The sequence below is a fragment of the Callorhinus ursinus genome, unplaced genomic scaffold (assembly GCF_003265705.2).
Source record: "Callorhinus ursinus isolate GAN/ISIS: 27379988/994484 unplaced genomic scaffold, GSC_fseal_2.0 scaffold85, whole genome shotgun sequence".
In the NCBI taxonomy this organism is placed as follows: Eukaryota; Metazoa; Chordata; class Mammalia; order Carnivora; family Otariidae; genus Callorhinus; species Callorhinus ursinus.
The window spans coordinates 161,578-179,570 of NW_027397147.1; the positions used below are offsets into that span (position 1 = coordinate 161,578).

A 17,993-nucleotide genomic window follows, 5' to 3' on the forward strand; every position below is an offset into this window, starting at 1 on the left:
TGCGTCATGTGCGCGCGACGACCTCCCCTAGTCCCGCCTCCAAGTTTCATTCGGTGCTGCGCGGGGTCCTAGAGCCGGTGGGTTGGCAGGCTGTGGAGAGGTGGTGCGAGGCCCGCCTGTAGCGAAGGTTGAACAGCACTTCTTGCTGCTCACCAGCCCGTGCTCCGACTTCCTGGGAAAGCGGCCTTCGGGTGGAGCGGGTCTGTAAATTTACATGCTGGCATCCAACTGGATGTAGGTCGTGCTTATAAAGAACCGTTTCAGTGGGACGCCTGGGTGGCTCAGTTGGTTAAGCAACTGCTTTCGGCTCAGGTCATCATCCTGGAGTCCTGGGATCGAGTCCCGCGTCGGGCTCCCTGCTGAGTAGGGAGTCTGCTTCTCCCTCGGACCCTCCCCCCCTCTCATGCTCTATCTCATTCTCTCTCTCAAATAAATAAATAAAATCTTAAAAAATAAATACTTTAAAAAAAATAACCGTTTATTTACCATTCATATTCATTGATTGATTCCGTTAATATTTATTAAGTACCTATGTGCTAGTTATGAACCTAAGTATTAAGGTTGGCAAAGCAAGACACACTTCATATACATCTTGCCCTTCTATGCCACTGTTTCTTAGAAGTCAGTGGGGGCCTTCCAAACCATCCTACTTATTTTTTGCTCCTGGTGAAATGTGCGTAATCAATAGACTTCAGTACTCCTGTTGAAGGATCCCCTTCAAAGAAAGGACACAAAGTATAAGGAACTCATAAGTCAAGAGACTTGATTATCAGAATGAGAAATATAAAATACAGGGAAACCTGGAAAAACTTATTAGCATTAAATTGTCACTATGGGAACATTTTAACTTGTTGGTGAGTTATTGTTCCAAGTGCACTTGGTTTGGACAGGAAATCACATCCTTACTTCTGAACAAAATCATGAAGAGCCAAAAGGGTTTGTCCTTTGTTGCCCTAGGAGGAATTAGCTAATCCAGTGACCCAAAAATGTGGAGAGGATGGTAGTAGAAAGTCAGAAATAAAGAACTTCTTAGTTATTATAAGGCCTGTATCTCTCAGATTGACATTCTTGTGACCCCCCATGACAAACTTATGCTGATATGAAATAATAGTCTAGAAATTCATATACATAAAAAAGAATTTTTGCTAATAGTAAGGGAAAGTATTCATCTTCTTTTCTCCAATGAAATATATCTTGCTATTTTCTTCATTATCTGTCCCCCAAAATGTTTAAGAATGCATTCATTAGTCTGGATAGGTAAGCAATCCCTATCCCTAAGCAAAAACTATGATGTTCATAGTTAACATCATAATATTCCCCATACCCTAAAGTTGGGAATCCAACTCCTTATACTTCATGCAATTAAAAGTCAGTTTGAACTTTATAAATTCCTTGTGTTGGTGTTCCACCTTTGACAGTGTATTGCTTTGTGAGCAAATGCAGGAGTACTGTGCATTTTACTGACCTAGATATTTCAATCTCACATTCAGAGGTTTGTTATATATGAAACAACAAAATACTAAGAAGAGGAAAAGTAATTAGCCTGATACTGAACTTGATGGTTAACTGGGTTTTTTTCTTCACTATATGTATATGTAAATATGTGTGTGTTATAGTTGTATATATACATACATGTATATATGTGTGTATATATTCTTTCTATAACCTTATCTTCCCTTAGGTTCTTTTCCTTAAATTACTAATATTAATACTAGTGTTCCTGATTAGTGCTAGATGTTAACTAGCCTGTTCTACACTGCAGAGTAGAACAAATGGAAAACATTCATTTCCCTTTCAGGGTGCCCCATCTGGCCAAATATTGAAGCGATTTCATAAGAAATGGAATCTGTGAGGAAGTGTTTTCCAGTATGTCTTTATTTAATACTATTATTCTAGGGGATGAAGGCAGAGAAATAACGAGAAGACTGGGGTAGAACATATACAATGACCACCTATGACTACTTCCTCTGTAGTCTTTGTCTACATTATGGCTGACATTTTTTGTTTTTGTTTGCTCAGTCAATGAACCCCGTTCCTTGGGGAGGAGGTGGAATCCATCATTGGATGAGTCTGAGTGGAAAGCAGGGCCCACCTTGTGTTATGGAAGCTTGAAGTGTCAAGTATCCCTTCTTCCCACCCTGTAAGGTGAGCACCTCACCTCAGCTTCATTATGCTGGCATTGCTGGTGGTATTTAGAGGCATATTGCTGAGTGAAACTCGTTTTTATTTTTCTTTTCATCTTCAGTGCCTAGCATAGTGCCTAGTCCATAGTAAGTACTCAAAAAATGCTATTGAACATTTGAACTCAACCCCAAAAAATGTTAATAAAGGAAAAAGGTTAAGACTCACGCTATTAAGAAGGGAAGTATACCAAATCCAGATCCCATTAAGCCCCACCAGAGGAGCTAGAAAAGAAGCTAGGAATTAAGAGAGAGATTTCCCTGGCAATGCTGGAAACACATTTGTGTACAGTTTCTATTTGTGTGAACTTTCACCTCCTTAGGTTACCAGTCATGGTCAGTGGTCTGGTGTCTATCATTGGGCACCAAGGGCTCTGTGATGTGGCTTGTAATGGTTTAAGGAAGGAATGGAGGAATGGTTTAAGACATTCTAAATTCTCTTTCCCTTTCTCTTCCTAACCTTAAAAGTTACTGCCATGTAATTTCTACTTGTATATTGAGGACAGAATCCATCCTGGTCCTAAACACAGATAGCAGACACTGATAGATTTTGTTCGTGTTCTGACTGCACTATCCATCCAGCATTTCCTACCTTATTTTCTTGTTACCCAGCATTTTCAGGAGTTAGATGTCTTGACACTGTAACCCTGGTCACCTGCTGACTTGATTTCTCTACACCTGCCACCTTCAGAGTTGGTATTATGTGTATGATCAAGAGATCAGATTCTAAAGCCAAACAAGGTTCAAATCCCAGTTCTGCCATGTTCTGGCTGAGGGACTCCAAGCAAGTTATAAGTCAAATTTCCTCATTAGCTTAAAAAAAAAAAAAGATTTATTTATTTATGAGAGAGAGAGAGAAGGGGTAGAGGGAGAGAATCTCCAGCAGACTCCATGCTGACTGCAGAGCCCAACACGGGGCTCAGTCTCAAAAACCTGAGAGCATGACCTGAACCAAAACCAAGAGTCAGATGCCCAACTCATAGAGCCACCTAGCCTCCCAAATTTTTTAAATGGAGGTAATAATAAAATATCCACTTTCTGGGTTACTGGGAGAACTCATTAAGATAGCCATGACAAGTGCCTAGTTCATAGTCACAGTTCAGTCAGTGTGGACTTAAAAACAGCTGGTTTGGGGCTCAGTTGTGACTCACTGAAGTCTAGTATTTTTGATATTAGTATCCATTCTCTAACCCAGTCCCCTGAATGCATTACTTGTCCCCTAATCTCTTATCTCAGTGTGTCACTTATTGAAAGCGAAATTTAATCCTTCTAGGAAGGAGTCCAGAAGGGAAAAAAATTTTAAAAATAATATAATGTGAAGTAAAATAAGATAAAATACATAACACCTGCATGCCCTTACCTCTGCCAACTGGCTCCTGCTTCCCATTTGATTGAATGACACCCTACGCCTTTCCCTGGCTCTGTGCCCTCAGCACTTGTGCCACACATGCACTTTCATCACTCCCACAAGTTGCACAGGAAACATGCCCAACAGCCCGAGCCCCAGACTGGAGCCTGACTTTGAAACCATGTGAACTTGGGTCTATCCCTGGCGAAGCCACATTTGGTCTGGCTCTTTGTTCCTACCTGCATCTTGGCTCAGCCCTGCTGGGTGTCCTGACTTTCTGATCCCAGCCTCCCTCACTGTGCTTCATCCCACCACTGCTGGAGTCCAGTTTTTTGTTTTGTTTTATTTTGTTTTGTTTAAAGATTTTATTTATTTATTTATTTGACAGAGAGAGACACAGCAAGAGAGGGAACACAAGCAGGGAGAGTGGGAAAGGGAGAAGCAGGCTTCCCGCTGAGCAGGGAGCCCAATGCAGGGCTCGATCCCAGGACCCTGGGATCATGACCTGAGCCAAAGGCAGACGCTTAAGGACTGAGCCACCCAGGCGCCCCTGGAGTCTAGTTTTGACAGGTATGCTTCTCTAAGGCAAACTTGGCATTTTATGGACATAGGTTCTTGAGGGCAAAAGTGAATAAATCTCTTTCCCTCCAATTTTCTTTTCCAGTTTTATACTCTACACATGCATTGAGTCTTTCTCCTTAAAACTTTTCCTGAGGATTCATGTGTACTTCCTTCCTACTTCTCTGAGATTTGACTAAATAATCTATGTTTAAATTTAATTGTTTTACTATTTAGTTCCACTTCTTTGACCACTTCTAGATTCTCCTCCTGCTCCTCTTTCCACTTTAGTCAGTGCTCCTAAGAATGAATCCCTAATGGTGGGATCTCAGACAGTTCAACACATAAGAAATACATCCATTTGGAACTGAAATCATCTATGAACTGCACACTCCACCAAGGCATAACACTAGCACTGGTAAAGTACTAATGCAAGAAATATAAAATTCAGAGTAAGTACAGTACACATTTAAGAGTCCAGGGTGACTGAGGTTTAGAGGATCATTCAGCACAGAAGAGACCTAAATAAGAATCTAAATGAGTAGTCAGGTTGAATCATTTATATTAAAATTAAAAGTTGGAGGGAAGTCAATGAGAATACAGCATTCAATGTACAGATGAACAGAGAGACAAACTGATTTTAAGAATATACATTGAGAGGGGCGCCTGGGTGGCTCAGTTGGTTAAACTGCTGCCTTCAGCTCAGGTCATGATCCCAGGGTCCTGGGATCGAGCCCCACATCGGGCTCCCTGCTTGGCAGGAAGCCTGCTTCTCCCTCTGCCTGCCGCTCCCCCTGCTTGTGCTCTCTCCCTCTCTCTCTCTCGCCCACTCTCTCTCTCTCTGTCAAATAAATAAATAAAATCTTAAAAAAAGAAAAAAAGAATATACATTGAGAGTCAGACAGTTGTTTTGGGTTTTTTTTTATTTTTTATTTGAGAGAGTGAGAGAGAACGGAGGAGAGGGAGAAGCAGACTCCCCACTGAGCAGGGAGCCCGATTTGGGGCTCTGATCCCAGGATCCTGGGATCATGACCTGACCCGAAGGCAGATGCTTACTGACTGAGACACCCAGGTGCCCCAAGAGAGTCAGACAGTCTTGTGTTTAAATACTGACTCTACTGCTTTCTAGCTCTGTAACCTTGGGCAAATTAACTGCTCTAACCTCATATTCCTCATCTGTAAAATGGGAATAGCTATAATATATATATGTTAGAGGTCATTGTGAGTATCGAATAAAATAATTCATACGAATCACACATAGAAATATTCAATAAATGTTAGCTACTGCTGTTTTGTTGTCACTGTTGCTAATTGTGAGGTTTGGTGAGGTTAATTTATAATCAAACAAGAGTTGAGGTGAAGACCCAGGCTTTTTGTGTTGGTCAGTTTGCTTTGAAGTGTCTCCAGCCACCCCTTACTGATTTCCAGTACCCAAGAGAAGCCTTATTTTATCTAAATGTGTTAATATGGAAAGATCACTGGAAAATGAAGGGGAAAAAAGTAAGGTATGTGTATTATAAACGAATTCATGTTTTAAAAGGGAATATATATGTGTGTATATATATGTATATATATTTATATGTGTATATACACACACACATACATATGTGAGAGGCATTAAGTCACTGCCCTTTCTATTCTAACGAGAACTGTCAAAAAAGACTAAGTTAGGTAACTCTCTCTGGTTTGTGAAAAGGTGGCTCAACTGGTCCTGCTACCTTGACACCACTCTGCCTTGGGGCCTACATCAGAAGCCTGGGGACGGGAGAGCAGAGAGTACTTTGACACCCTTTGCTGAGAGGGACACTAAGGGACTCCCTCATAAGGGTTAGAGGTGCCTGGAAGAAGACACTGGCATCACATTCCCGGGACAATGACCCCTTCTGCCTGACCAAGTGTGGAAATGAGACACATGGCAGGGCACAGAGAGTGAGACGGGGTGGAGAGACAACAGAGGAGAGGCCTGCAGCCCAACACAGGGTGTTCTAAAGATGTGTGAGTATCTTATATGTCAAGTAGACTCCCAGAAGGTACCTGGGCTTGCACAGGTAGACCCTACCGAGGATTAAAGTCACAGCCAGCATGGTAAACCCTCCTGCCCTAATCTTTTCTCCTAACCCCCAACAACAGAGTATCTAGAGTTTAGAAGTGGGAAGGGGAAAGATGTCTGGGAGACAGACAAGCCACTTGTCTCTATTCGAGGGGAGAGAGTGGGAGGAGTGCAGAAGAGTGGCCAGTCCTCCTGTCCACTGCTGGTCCCCAGAAGCACAGAGCAAGCCTATGTTGGGGAGAAGGGAACAACAGGTGCAATGTACATTGAGCTTGTGATTAAAATTTTTAAGTGGACAAACTTATAACTAAAAGTGATTGTGAATTGTGGGATCATCCCAAGAAGTCACTAAGAGATAGAAAATGGATATTGGATACAGCAGGAGGAAAACAGAAATTGGGAGAAAAAATAAAGTTTTGATTTAAGACTTATTTGAAAGACTAGTTACATATATATTCCACCCACTTCCCTACACACAACCCTTGTTTTGCAACACATTTGGCAACTACTTTATTCTCTATCTTATATCATGCTATATCTTTTATTTTTATCCATGTGAATGTGTTATTTTTGTATTAAAATAAACTGTTGCGGGGCGCCTGGGTGGCTCAGTCATTAAGTGCCTGCCTTCGGCTCAGGTCATGATCCCAGGGTCCTGGGATCGAGCCCCACATCAGGCTCCCTGCTCAGCAGGAAGCCTGCTTCTCCGTCTCCCACTCCCCCTGCTTGTGTTCCTTCTCTCACTGTTTCTCTCTATGTCAAATAAATAAAATCTTTTAAAAAAATTAAAAAAATAAACTGTTGCTTTCTTGATGTGGATGCTCACTGAAGTATTTCTCTTCCTCCTGGGTCCGCAGCTAGGCTAATTTCTCACCTCCCTGCAAGTGAAGATGGAGCCACTGAAATGTGAGCAGAAGTGATGCATGCTTCTAGGCCTAAATTCATATGAGATCCTCCACAACTGTCTCTCTCAGCTCTTTGCTCTGGCTCTTACTGTGCTGTTTGTCAGCTGGCTGATTTCCAAGGATCCAGCACAGGGCACTTAGGAGGCAAGCTAGCCATGAAAGCCCATCAACCCAGAACTTTTGCATTAGACTTCAGCCTCTGAGCTTTGGGTTAGTTTGTTTCTACAACATAACTTAGCCACCCTTTGAACAATACACTGGGAATCTAGAGTTTGTTCAGGATGTCCTTACTCTTCTTGTTAGAGTCTCATTGTCCATAGAGATGATGAACACTGTCCTTCAGATAAATTAATAAGACAGCTCACAACAAAGTGAAGAGAATATGGGTTTTGAATTAAGAAGACCTGATTAGAAAGCCCAGTTCTGTTATTTTCTTTTAGACTCAGAGGGAAATCCTGGACCAGTGGCCAGGCTTCTGTTTTCTTGCCAGGACCCCATGAAATGCCTCTTGCTCCCTCCTTACAAAATGTATATGAAATAGAATTAAAATTCTTCTGTCTGTAAGTAGTTGACAAAATAGTTGAGACAGTTCTATAATACTCTGCCCTTTTTCCTGTAGAAGAGTTTTTGAAAATGTTTTTATTTTTGAAGAGGATTACACTTCAGTCGAGTACTAGAGAAGAAAACCTGATTCCATTCCAGAGAAAATAGGGATCTCCATGAAATAATGGATATAAAAAATGATTGCCCAAAGCCGCATTAGGTGAAAAGCTGATGGAACCTTGTAATGGATGGATCAGGCTGATACCTTAACATCACAAAAGGTGAGCCCCTAGACATTATGTTCCCCAGATGTCATGCAATAGTAATTACACAATACTATTTATGCAATCTTTTTGCTAAAAACTGATCTGGCCTCTAGATATATCAGTTTACAGAAAGTACAGGGACAGAAAGGTTAAATTAAGCCACAGGTTTGAATTAGTAAAATGAATTAAATGATACGATTTTTAGATTTGTTTCCAAGTAATGCAAGGAGAGGGAGGGGTGGGTGGGGGTATAAATGAAACAAAATTGGCCATGTGTTGACAATCGTTGGAGCAGAGTGATGGATACATAGGGATTCGTTATACTATTCTAGCTATTAGTATATATGGTTGAAATTTTTCCACAATGATGGAGAAAGAGACAGAGAATAAAGAAGTAAAGACTGTAAGTTGGATAACTACTTTCAGAAATTTTGCCATAAAAAGAAGAGGAATGAAGAGTTGGAAGAGGACAAGATACTGTAATAAAGGAGATTATTACTATGTGTTTGTGGCTGACTGTCTCTTACTACAATTCCTAGTCCAAACAAAAGGAAGAAATGGATGGTACAGGAGAGAGGTAACTGAGGGAGTGATGTTCTTGAGTAGGGGAGAGCACATGATGTCAAGGACTCAGTGGAGAGAGTGGCCCAAGGTAGGAACTTGACAATATTCATTGTCACAGGAAGGAATGCAGAGGGTTATGGGCAGAGTTGTAGGAGTATAGGTTGATGAGGTGCTATGGCGTTGAGGACATTCTCTTCTGGCTACTTATCAATCTCAGTGAAATAAGGGGGAGAGGAGAGGTGAAGGTTACAGAAACAGAAGGTGTGAAATGGTTATCTCCAGCTATAGATATGTAATGGGGTTATCAAGCAGTGAGGAGGGCCTGCTTGGATTTTTAAGACTATTAGCAAGTACCATCAACATCCTAAGTGCAGAACGATGTTTCTGCAGAACTATTTCTCCAGAACCATGTTAAGCTGCTCATGGGCAGTCTCAGTATAGGGAGATAGCAATCTGGAGTTTTGCAGAGCTGGGTTTTGCCAAATGAGTATGGGGAGGGAGAGCAGTGCAAAGAAGCTGAGTACTACCTAGAATCCAAGATGGGCAAGAGTAAGTGAGGGCATGAAGAAGACAGTGTTCAAAGTCAATGGACTAAAGATTTTAGTGGGGTCGAGGAATTACCATGATAAAAATAGTAAAGGCAAACAAACTGGCAAGACAGGAGGAATTAACTAATTCCTAAAAAGTGGGGGAGGATGTTGAAACATTTTGGAAGTAGTACTATTGGTGTTAATAAGAAGGTATAGGGTACGGCTTAGGTCATGATCCCAAGTCTCGATCCTGGGATCGAGCCCTGTGTTGGGCTCCTTGTTCAGTGGAGAGTCTGCTTCTCCCTCTCCCTCTGCCTGCTGCTCCCCCTGCTTGTGCTCTCTCTCTCTCTCTGCCAAATAAATAAAATCTTTAAAAAAAGAAGAAGGTATAGGGTACAGTCACAAGAATGGGAGGCTGAAGCTCTGTAGGATCGAGGTCATTAGGAGACAGGATCTCAAGGGAATGAAAGACCAGGGTATTAAATGGATTGTTCACACGAGGGCTGAAGTTACCGAGACAGAGCAGGGACTGGACTCAGGTCCTCTCAATCCTCACCACAAAATCCAGCAATCCTTGCTAGAACTCTACTCTTGCAGGAATGTGAAAGCAGGATGCTTACCAAAGAGGGACTTGACTACAAAGACTGGCAAAGATCAAATCAAACCAGTCTGCAAGGTGGACCTCAGCGCTGACCTTTCACTGACCTTCCCCCTCATTATAGTACTAAAAAATGAGCAGGGTGGAGATTCAACATGCTAATGAGACACACGATGCACGAAGAAGCATGTTCTGTCCCCTGTGCCAGGTGTGCCCAACTTCCTGTATCTCTCCCCACCCCTACATGCTTATGTAGTTGGGAATGTAGGTGAGGTCTGGAGCCAACAGCCAAGAAAGAGTTCTTGAGATGTCTTTTGTGCAAAAGGTGGTTTTATTTATTTATTTTTTAAGATTTTATTTATTTGTTTGATAGAGCACGCACTAGAGAGAGCAAGCATAAGTGGAGGGCAGAAGGAGAGGGAGAAGGGGAAGCAGGCTCCCCACTGAGCAGGGATCCCACGTGGAGCTTGATCCCAGGACCCTGGGATCATGACCTGAGCCGAAGGCAGACGCTTAACCTACTGAGCCACCCAGGTGCCCCAAAAGGTGGTTTTATTAAAGCACGAGGACAGGACCTGTGGGCAGAAAGAGCTGCACTGGGGTTGTGAGGAGCAATTGATTATATATATATACTTTGGGGTTGGGGGAAGCAAAGGTAAGGGAAGCTTGAGAAGGGTTTTCATCTGCTAAAGAAGACTCACAGAAGACCGGAGGCCTTGCTATTGTCAACCCAAGGTTGTTTTTCCTTCTAGCAAGGCATTAACATTAAGACAATTGGAGCTTCCTGGAGGAACATTGTGCTCTGCCCGCCTCAAGTATTTGTCAATGGACTCCGGGTCCTAAGGACATTTAATTTTATCTACTTTTCCTTCTGGAAGTTAGGTTATTGATAAGAATGCTTTTTTCTTGTAAATTACTGAGACATTTATAAACTGAGGGAGACTCTTGTCTTGCAGGACTGTAATCTCTTATTAGTTAACCATTTGTTTTTCCTTCCCTTAGCTTTAGGGCATCCAGGAGTGCCTGGGGAATGTCACATAGATACCACCTGGGAGTGGGGGTTGTGGGGTGTTAGCTTGTGCTTTGTCCTCAGCTTACCTTCTGCTCCCTCATCTCTTGGAAGTCACTCCTTTCCTGCCTTAGCTTCTTTAAAAACTTTCCCGGCCTTTGTTCTGAGAGCCAGCATGGAAGACCCTCTCCTTTGTGGTCTCCCTTGTGCTCAAGCATAAGCCCCAATAAGAGCCTTACCTGGAAATTCCCATTTGGCCCCAGTCAATTTGTACTGCTTGGAGTGCCCAAGGAGTGCCCAAGGATCAGTAACATTACCAAAAAGAATGATGGAGAATGACCAATAATTGAGAATGACCATAAACTAGCACTAAAGACAAAGAATCTGCAGAATAATAGAACACATTTTGTTCCAGGTAAGACCTGATATAGGACTAACAACATCAAAACATCTCTGGCTGAAGTTAATTTATGAATAAAGAAAAAATTACATAAGCACCCAGGCAGAGTAAGTGAGGCTCTATAATACTACGTTTGAATTCAGTTCTGACATGAACTGGCATTAGCATCAGATCCCATAGGTTTAAAGGCACAGTCCCGGCAAGACTTCCCTTACTTCAGATGTTAACTGCAAGTACAGGGGTCCCCAGGCCACCCAAACCTCTGGCCACTGGCTACAAAATCAGGGGATCCCACAACTCCCTCATGTTCCTTAAGCCACTAGAACTCAAAGAAGAGCTATATTTAGGATTACAATTTTATCAGGACCAGCCAAATGAAGAGAAACAAACAGCAAAGTCTGGGAGGGTCCCAAATGTAGAGCTTCCATGCCCCCTCCCTGTGGAATCAGGGCATATCACCCTCCCAGCACATCTGATGGGTTCACCAAACAGGAAGCTTCACTGAGTTTTTATCAGAGAATCATTAGCCAAGTGACTGCAGTCAATCTCCAGTCCCCCTTCTCTCCCCAGACATGGGGCTAAACTTCAAAGCTCCAACCCTGTAATCACATGGTTGACCTTTCTGGTGGCCAGACCCTTTCTCCTGAGTCACCTTGCTAGCATAAACTCGGGTGTCATTTAAGGGGTTTCATGAATAACAAAGGCACTCTTTTTCACAGGAATTCTAAGGATTTAGAGTCTCCAGTGACAGGAACCAAGGACAAAGGCCAGTCAAGTTTTTTATTATGCAACAGACACATCCAGGAGAAAAGAACTTGGTTGACCTTGGGCTTACCCAAAGTAATATCTAATGCCAAATAACAGTGGAACAAGGTCCACAATCTTCTCAGGGAAAGAAAATTTAACATAAGAAACTCAAACCCAGCCAAGTTATTCTCTATAGAGAATAAGTCAGTAGACAGGCATTATCAACTAAGCAAGGGAACACAGTTATTATAAGCCCTTGTGAAGAAAAAAAAATCTACTAGATGTTAAATTCAGCTAATAAAGAAAAACAGTAAAGAATACAAGGAAAGAGAAGCTATGTGAAGAGGACTATTGGTGAGCATTGAATCCCACTTAGACATTATATCAGGGTTTCTTAGCCATAGCCCTTAGGTTTGGGGCTGGATAATTAATTCTTTGTTGTAGAGGCTGTCTTGTGCATTGTAAGATATTTAACAGCACTCCTAGTCTCCACCCACTAAAATGCCAATAGCATTCCCCCCCAGGTGTGACAACCCAAAATGTCTCCAGACATTGCCCTACATCCCCCTAGGGCACAACTGCCCCCAGTTGGGAATCAGTGACATAAACTAATGCTTGATAATTGAGGAAGTTATGGTTACAGAAGAGAATGCACCGGTCTCCAAACCTGACAATAATATAACAAAAATCAAGGGGCTAGGGGAAGGGAGATAAGAGAAACAGAACGTATCAATTGATTAATTTCTTAAAGTAGATATATATTGATACAGTTTAATTAGAAAAATGTAGTTTTAAAAATTACTCCAATCACTTAACTTTGGTGGGATCTTTTAGGAACTAATGACATGTCTAGTTAAGAAACACCTACCTCGGGGGGTGCCTGGGTGGCTCAGTAGGTTAAGCATCTGACTCTTGATCTCAGCTCAGGTCTTGATCTCAGGGTCATGATTGCAAGCCCCACACTGGGCTCCACACTGACCATGGAGCCTACTTAAAATAAAAATAAAAAATAAATACCTACCTGGTATTTGACTATTCTTCAGTTTCACTTCAATTGTTTTTCTGTGGGTTAAAGTTCAGTATCATTTTACTTAAAATATTATGCATATCCCAGATCCATTTTTTATCAGTTTATCTACCTAACTTCCATCTGTAAATATGCCTAGTGTAATATGTAAAATGATGTGAGCCCAGAGTTACTAACAGTTGTTTTCTTCGTGGTGAGATTTGAAATGGTTTTTTACCATCCTCTTTGTATTTTTCTGTTGCTAGAATTTTAAAATTAACATGAATTACTTACATATAAAAACACTTATTCTTCATTGTTTTCCTGGTCTTTTTTTTAAGTATATCATTTTCATAGATATGGCTTCTTCACTCACTCATTTAACAAATATTTACTGAATACCTGTTATGTGTTGGGCCCTGTTCTACCTATTTGAAATTTAGTAACGAGCAAACAGTTAAAGTACTTGCATTCTAGTTGGCCTGGAATGGGCTGACAGAGACCTTCGGTATAATATTAGTTAGGCATAGTGACTATATAGCCTTATTCCTGATTGAATGAAATGCCTTTAACATTTCACCATGAAATATTTCTAATGTTTCAATATCAAATTAAGTTGTTGACATCCATTATTTATCACATTACAGAAATTTCCTTCTATTTGTATTTACTTTTGGGGGCAATGAGTCCCCCACTTAACTGACTGAGCCATCCAGGTGCCCCTCCTTTTACTTTTTCTTAGGATAAACTCAAACTGGTCATAATGGATGTTTGGTTTTTGTACATTGCTGATTTCAGTTTGTTAATAACTTACTTTTGATTTTGTATTTATGTTCACAGTTTTTCACTTTGCCTGTGATTTTCTTTTTAGCAGTGTTCTTGTTTAAAAATGCTATCAATGCTGTTCTAACATCACAAAGTTGGTTAAGTGTCTGCCTTTGGCTCAGGTCATCATCTCAGGGTCCTGGGATCAAGCCCTGCATTGTGGGCTCACTGCTCAGCAGGGAATCTGCTAAAGATTCTCTCTCTCCCTCTGCCCCTCCCCCACTTGTGTGCATGTGTGCTCTCTCTTGCTTGTGTGCTCTCTCTCTCAAATAAATAAATAAAATATTTTTAAAAAATGAGATGGGATGACTTCTACTCTGGGAAGATGGAGTAGACAGACCTATCTCTTCTCCTGCTAAGTACAACTAAAAGCCCTGGACATTACATATAAAACAAACATAAGAAGACTCTGGAAGGTATAGAGAAGAAGGCAGACTGGTTATAGACTTTGGGACCTAAGGAATGACACAGAGGTCAGTTCCCTGGGTTTTCTTTCTGGTCTCATATATCCTAGACTTGGAGTTGAAAAAGCCAAAAACCTGGAAACACCAATGGTACCAACAATAAAAGCCCCAGAAAAAGCCTGCTGTCTTTCACCAAAGGACCAAGAAAGAAGCAGCCCAGCAAGACAAAAAAACTTTTAAACATCAACTGCTCTCTCTAGCCAAATACCACAGAAAAAAAATCATGGCTCCACTCATCTTTATCTATCCCAACAAAGGTAGAGTGGGAAGCCTAGACTTCTACTCTCATGAGCCTGTAATAAGGTGTCACAATACCCTCCACTGGGATAGTATCAGAGAATGCCAAGTAGGGAGCAAGCTAGTGTCAGTAGAGACCCCATGAGGAGCTGGAACTCCCATCCCAACCAGCACTAAAAAGGAATTCCTCCCAATCCCAGTTTCATTGGAGACTTAGTGGGGAATCTGGACTTCTATATTCATCTGGCATTAATGAGGTGGTGCCCTCTCACTTTCCCTGCCAGAACAGTGTGGAGAAAAAGGAAGCTAAAATGGAAGGTTTAAATGAGATTGAGAATCTGATTACATAATATAAAAATATCGAGGTTTCAAATGAAAATCACTCACCATACCAAGAACCAGGGAGATCTCAAACTGAATAAAAAAAAGATAATCAATAGATGCCAACACCAAGATGACAAAGATGTTAGAAGTATCTCACAAACGTTTTATTTTTTTTTTTTTAGATTTTTATTTATTTATTTATTTATTTGAGAGAGAGAATGAGAGCCAGAGAGCACGAGAGCACGAGAGGGAAGAGGGTCAGAGGGAGAAGCAGACTCCCTGCTGAGCAGGGAGCCCGATGCGGGACTCGATCCTGGGACTCCAGGATCATGACCTGAGCCGAAGGCAGTTGCTTAACCAACTGAGCCACCCAGGCGCCCCTCACAAACGTTTTAAAGCAGCAATGATAAAAATGCTTCAACAAGCAATTACAAATTCATATGCTCAAAACATCAAAGCTTCAGCAAAGGAATAGACAATATCAAAAAGAACCAAATGGAAATTTTAAAACTAAAACATACAATTAGAAAATATGGTAAAAGAAATAAAAAGCTGATTGGATGGACTCAACAGCAGAATGGGAGGAAGAGAAGAAAATAATCAGTGAAGTGGAAGATAGAACAGTAGAAATTACCCAATATTAACAATAGAGAGAAACCAGACTGAACGGAAAACAAAACAGAACAAAACAAAACAAAAAATAACAACAAAAAAAATGCTACCCCCCCCAAAAAAGAAAAAAAGGAATAAAAAGAACAGAGCCTCAGAGCCTGTGGGGCTATCACAGAAGACCTAATATTATGTCATCAGAATCCCAAAAGGGGAGAGGGAGAGATGAAGAGAGGACAGGTCTGAAAAAGAAATAATGACTGAAAATTTCTCAAATTTGACAAGAGATATAAACTACAAAAGTCATCAATATATATAAATATATATATATATATATATATACACACACCAGAACCAATAGGGGTTTATTTCAGGGAAGGAAGGCTGGTTCAGTGATTAAAAATCAATCTTGGGGTGCCTGGGTGGCTCAGTCGGTTAAGTGTTTGCTTCGGCTCAGGTCATGATCCCAGGGGCCTGGGATCAAGCCCCGCATCAGGCTCCCCACTCAGTGGGAGACCTGCTTCTCCCTCTCTCTCTGCCTGTCACTCTGCCTACTTGTGCTCTCTGTCAAATGAATAAATAAAATCTTAAAAAAAAAAATCAATCAGTGTAGGGGCACGTGGGTGGCTCAGTTGGTTAAGAATCTGCCTTCAACACAGGTCATGATTCCAGAATCCTAGGATTGAGCCCCACGTTTTGTCAGGCTCCCTGCTCAGTGAGGAGTCTGCTTCTCCCTCTCCCTCTGCCCCTTTCAACAGCTCATGCACTCTCTCTCTCTCAAATAAATACAATCTTCAAAAAAAATCAAACAGTGTAATCCACCTTATTGATAGGCTATAAATAAAAATCACATGATAAAATTAATTAATGCAGGAGGGGCGGAGCAAGATTGCAGAGGAGTAGGAGACCTGGATTTCGTCTGGTCTCAGGAATTCTGCTGAATAGGGATCAAACCATTCTGAACACCTATGAACTCAACAGGAGATCGAAGAGGAGAGTAGCAACAACTCTCTGAACAGAAAAGCGACCACTTTCTGGAAGGTAGGACATGCAGAGAACTGAATCTGAGGAGATATTCGGGAGGATAGACGGCGGGGGAGGGGGCCTCCGTCAGCCAATTCTGGCAAGTGATAGAGCCGCGGGCACAAAATCGGAACTTTTAAGAAGTCAGCTCCAATGAGGAACGTTGCTCCAGTGGCTAAGCGGGGGGGTGGAACCCTTGCGGGACAGAGTGGTCTCAGGACCCTCGGGGTCACAGAAAGACCAGGGGTGCCCGAGTGCGGCAGAGCTCCTGGGTATCAGAGGAGCCGGCTGCAGAGACAGAGACGAGGCATGGGCTCTCGGCTCAGGGTTGCCATAAACTGTGATCGGTGACAGTGGGGCCACTGCTCCTCCAGCAGGGACCCAACAAGCGGCAGATCTGGGGAGACTCCCCTTCCTCCCCCAAGAGGAGTGGCACGGGAGTGCACCGCAGGGATCTGCTGGGTTTGGAGACTCCACACGGGGTTGGATGCCAGAGATAGAAATGCTTGGTCACAGGCTAGATGAGCACGGAGTGCGGCCAGAGACCGGGGAGCTGGGAGTGACTGACTGCTTTTCTCTGGGGTGCACTGAGGAGCGGAGCCCCGAGTTCTCGGCTCCTCCCAGGCGGAGATTGGGGGCCGTCATTTAACTCTTGTCCTCCAAAGCTGTACGGAAAGCTTGCAGGGAACAAAAGCTCCCACGAGCAAACCTGAGCAGATTACTTAGCCAGACTGGCAAGGGCAGGGCAATTCCGCCTCTGGCAAAGACATTTCAAAACCATAGCAACAGGCCCCTCCCCCAGAAGATCACCACGAACAGCCAGCCAAGACCAAGTTTACCGATCAATGAGAACGGGAGAACTCCAGCACTAGGGGAATACTGCACATAGAATTGATGGCTTTTTTACGATGATTCTTTAGTCTTTCAAAGTTAATTTTTTTTAACAGTTTTATTTTTTGAATTTTTCTTTTTCCCTTTTTCAACCAACATATTATCCCTTTTTTAAAAAAACATTTTTATTTTTCATTTTTAGAGTCATATTCTATCCTTTCATAGTAGTTACCCTTATTTTTGGCATATATATATAAGTTGTTCTCTCTTTAAAATTTTGAGATACAGTTTCTTCTAACAGATCAAAATATACCCTAGGGTGCCTGGGTGGCTCAGATGGTTGAGCGTCTGCCTTCGGCTCAGGTCATGGTCCTGGGATCGAGTCCCACATCGGGCTCCCTGCTCCTTGGGAGCCTGCTTCTCCCTCTGCCTCTCTCTCCCTCTCTCTGTCTTTCATGAATAAATAAATAAAATCTTTAAAAAATATATATATATACACCCTAAATCTCTAGTGTATGGCTTTGTTCTAGTCTACTGCCTGATCACATTCTCTCCCCCCTTTTTTCTTTCTTTCTTTATTTTTTTAAACCTCTTCTTTCATTTTTCAAACACCTTCTATCAATTCCTTTTTAAAATTTTTTATAATTTTCATCTTTACAGTTACGTTCCATCCCTTCATCATATCAACCCATATTTTGTTCATATATAAGTCTTCCTTTCTTTAAAATTTCAGGAGGCACTTTCTTCTAACAGACCAAAATACACCCAAAATCTACTGTGTGGCACTGATTTTTGCAACAGCCTGATCATATTTGATCATATTCTGTTTTTTTGTTTTGTTCTGTTTTTGTTTGTTTTTATCTTTATCTTTTTCTTTTTTTCTCTCTTTCTTTTTTCTTTCATTCCCTTTCTTTTCCCCTGGTTCCTCCAGAAAGAGAAACCCTTTCTGGAGAAATAAAAGAACTAAAATCTAACC

At 41.8% G+C, this 17,993-nt stretch overlaps 1 protein-coding gene and 1 long non-coding RNA gene across 2 annotated transcripts in view; one reads left to right on the forward strand and one right to left on the reverse strand.

Annotated features, from left to right (window-relative positions):
- Nucleotides 1-12,260: 12,260 nt before the first annotated feature.
- LOC141371665 (uncharacterized) overlaps nt 12,261-17,993 on the reverse strand; it is a 31,552-nt gene continuing 25,819 nt past the window's right edge. Inside the window, exon 3 of the long non-coding RNA XR_012376786.1 lies at nt 12,261-12,688. This is a non-coding gene — a long non-coding RNA (uncharacterized lncRNA). The remainder of the gene's footprint in view (nt 12,689-17,993) is intronic.
- Nucleotides 16,072-17,993, forward strand: part of ACSM3 (acyl-CoA synthetase medium chain family member 3) — a 40,298-nt gene continuing 38,376 nt past the window's right edge. Inside the window, exon 1 of the mRNA XM_025855421.2 lies at nt 16,072-16,204. The gene's annotated coding sequence lies outside the window, so the exon portion shown is untranslated. The remainder of the gene's footprint in view (nt 16,205-17,993) is intronic.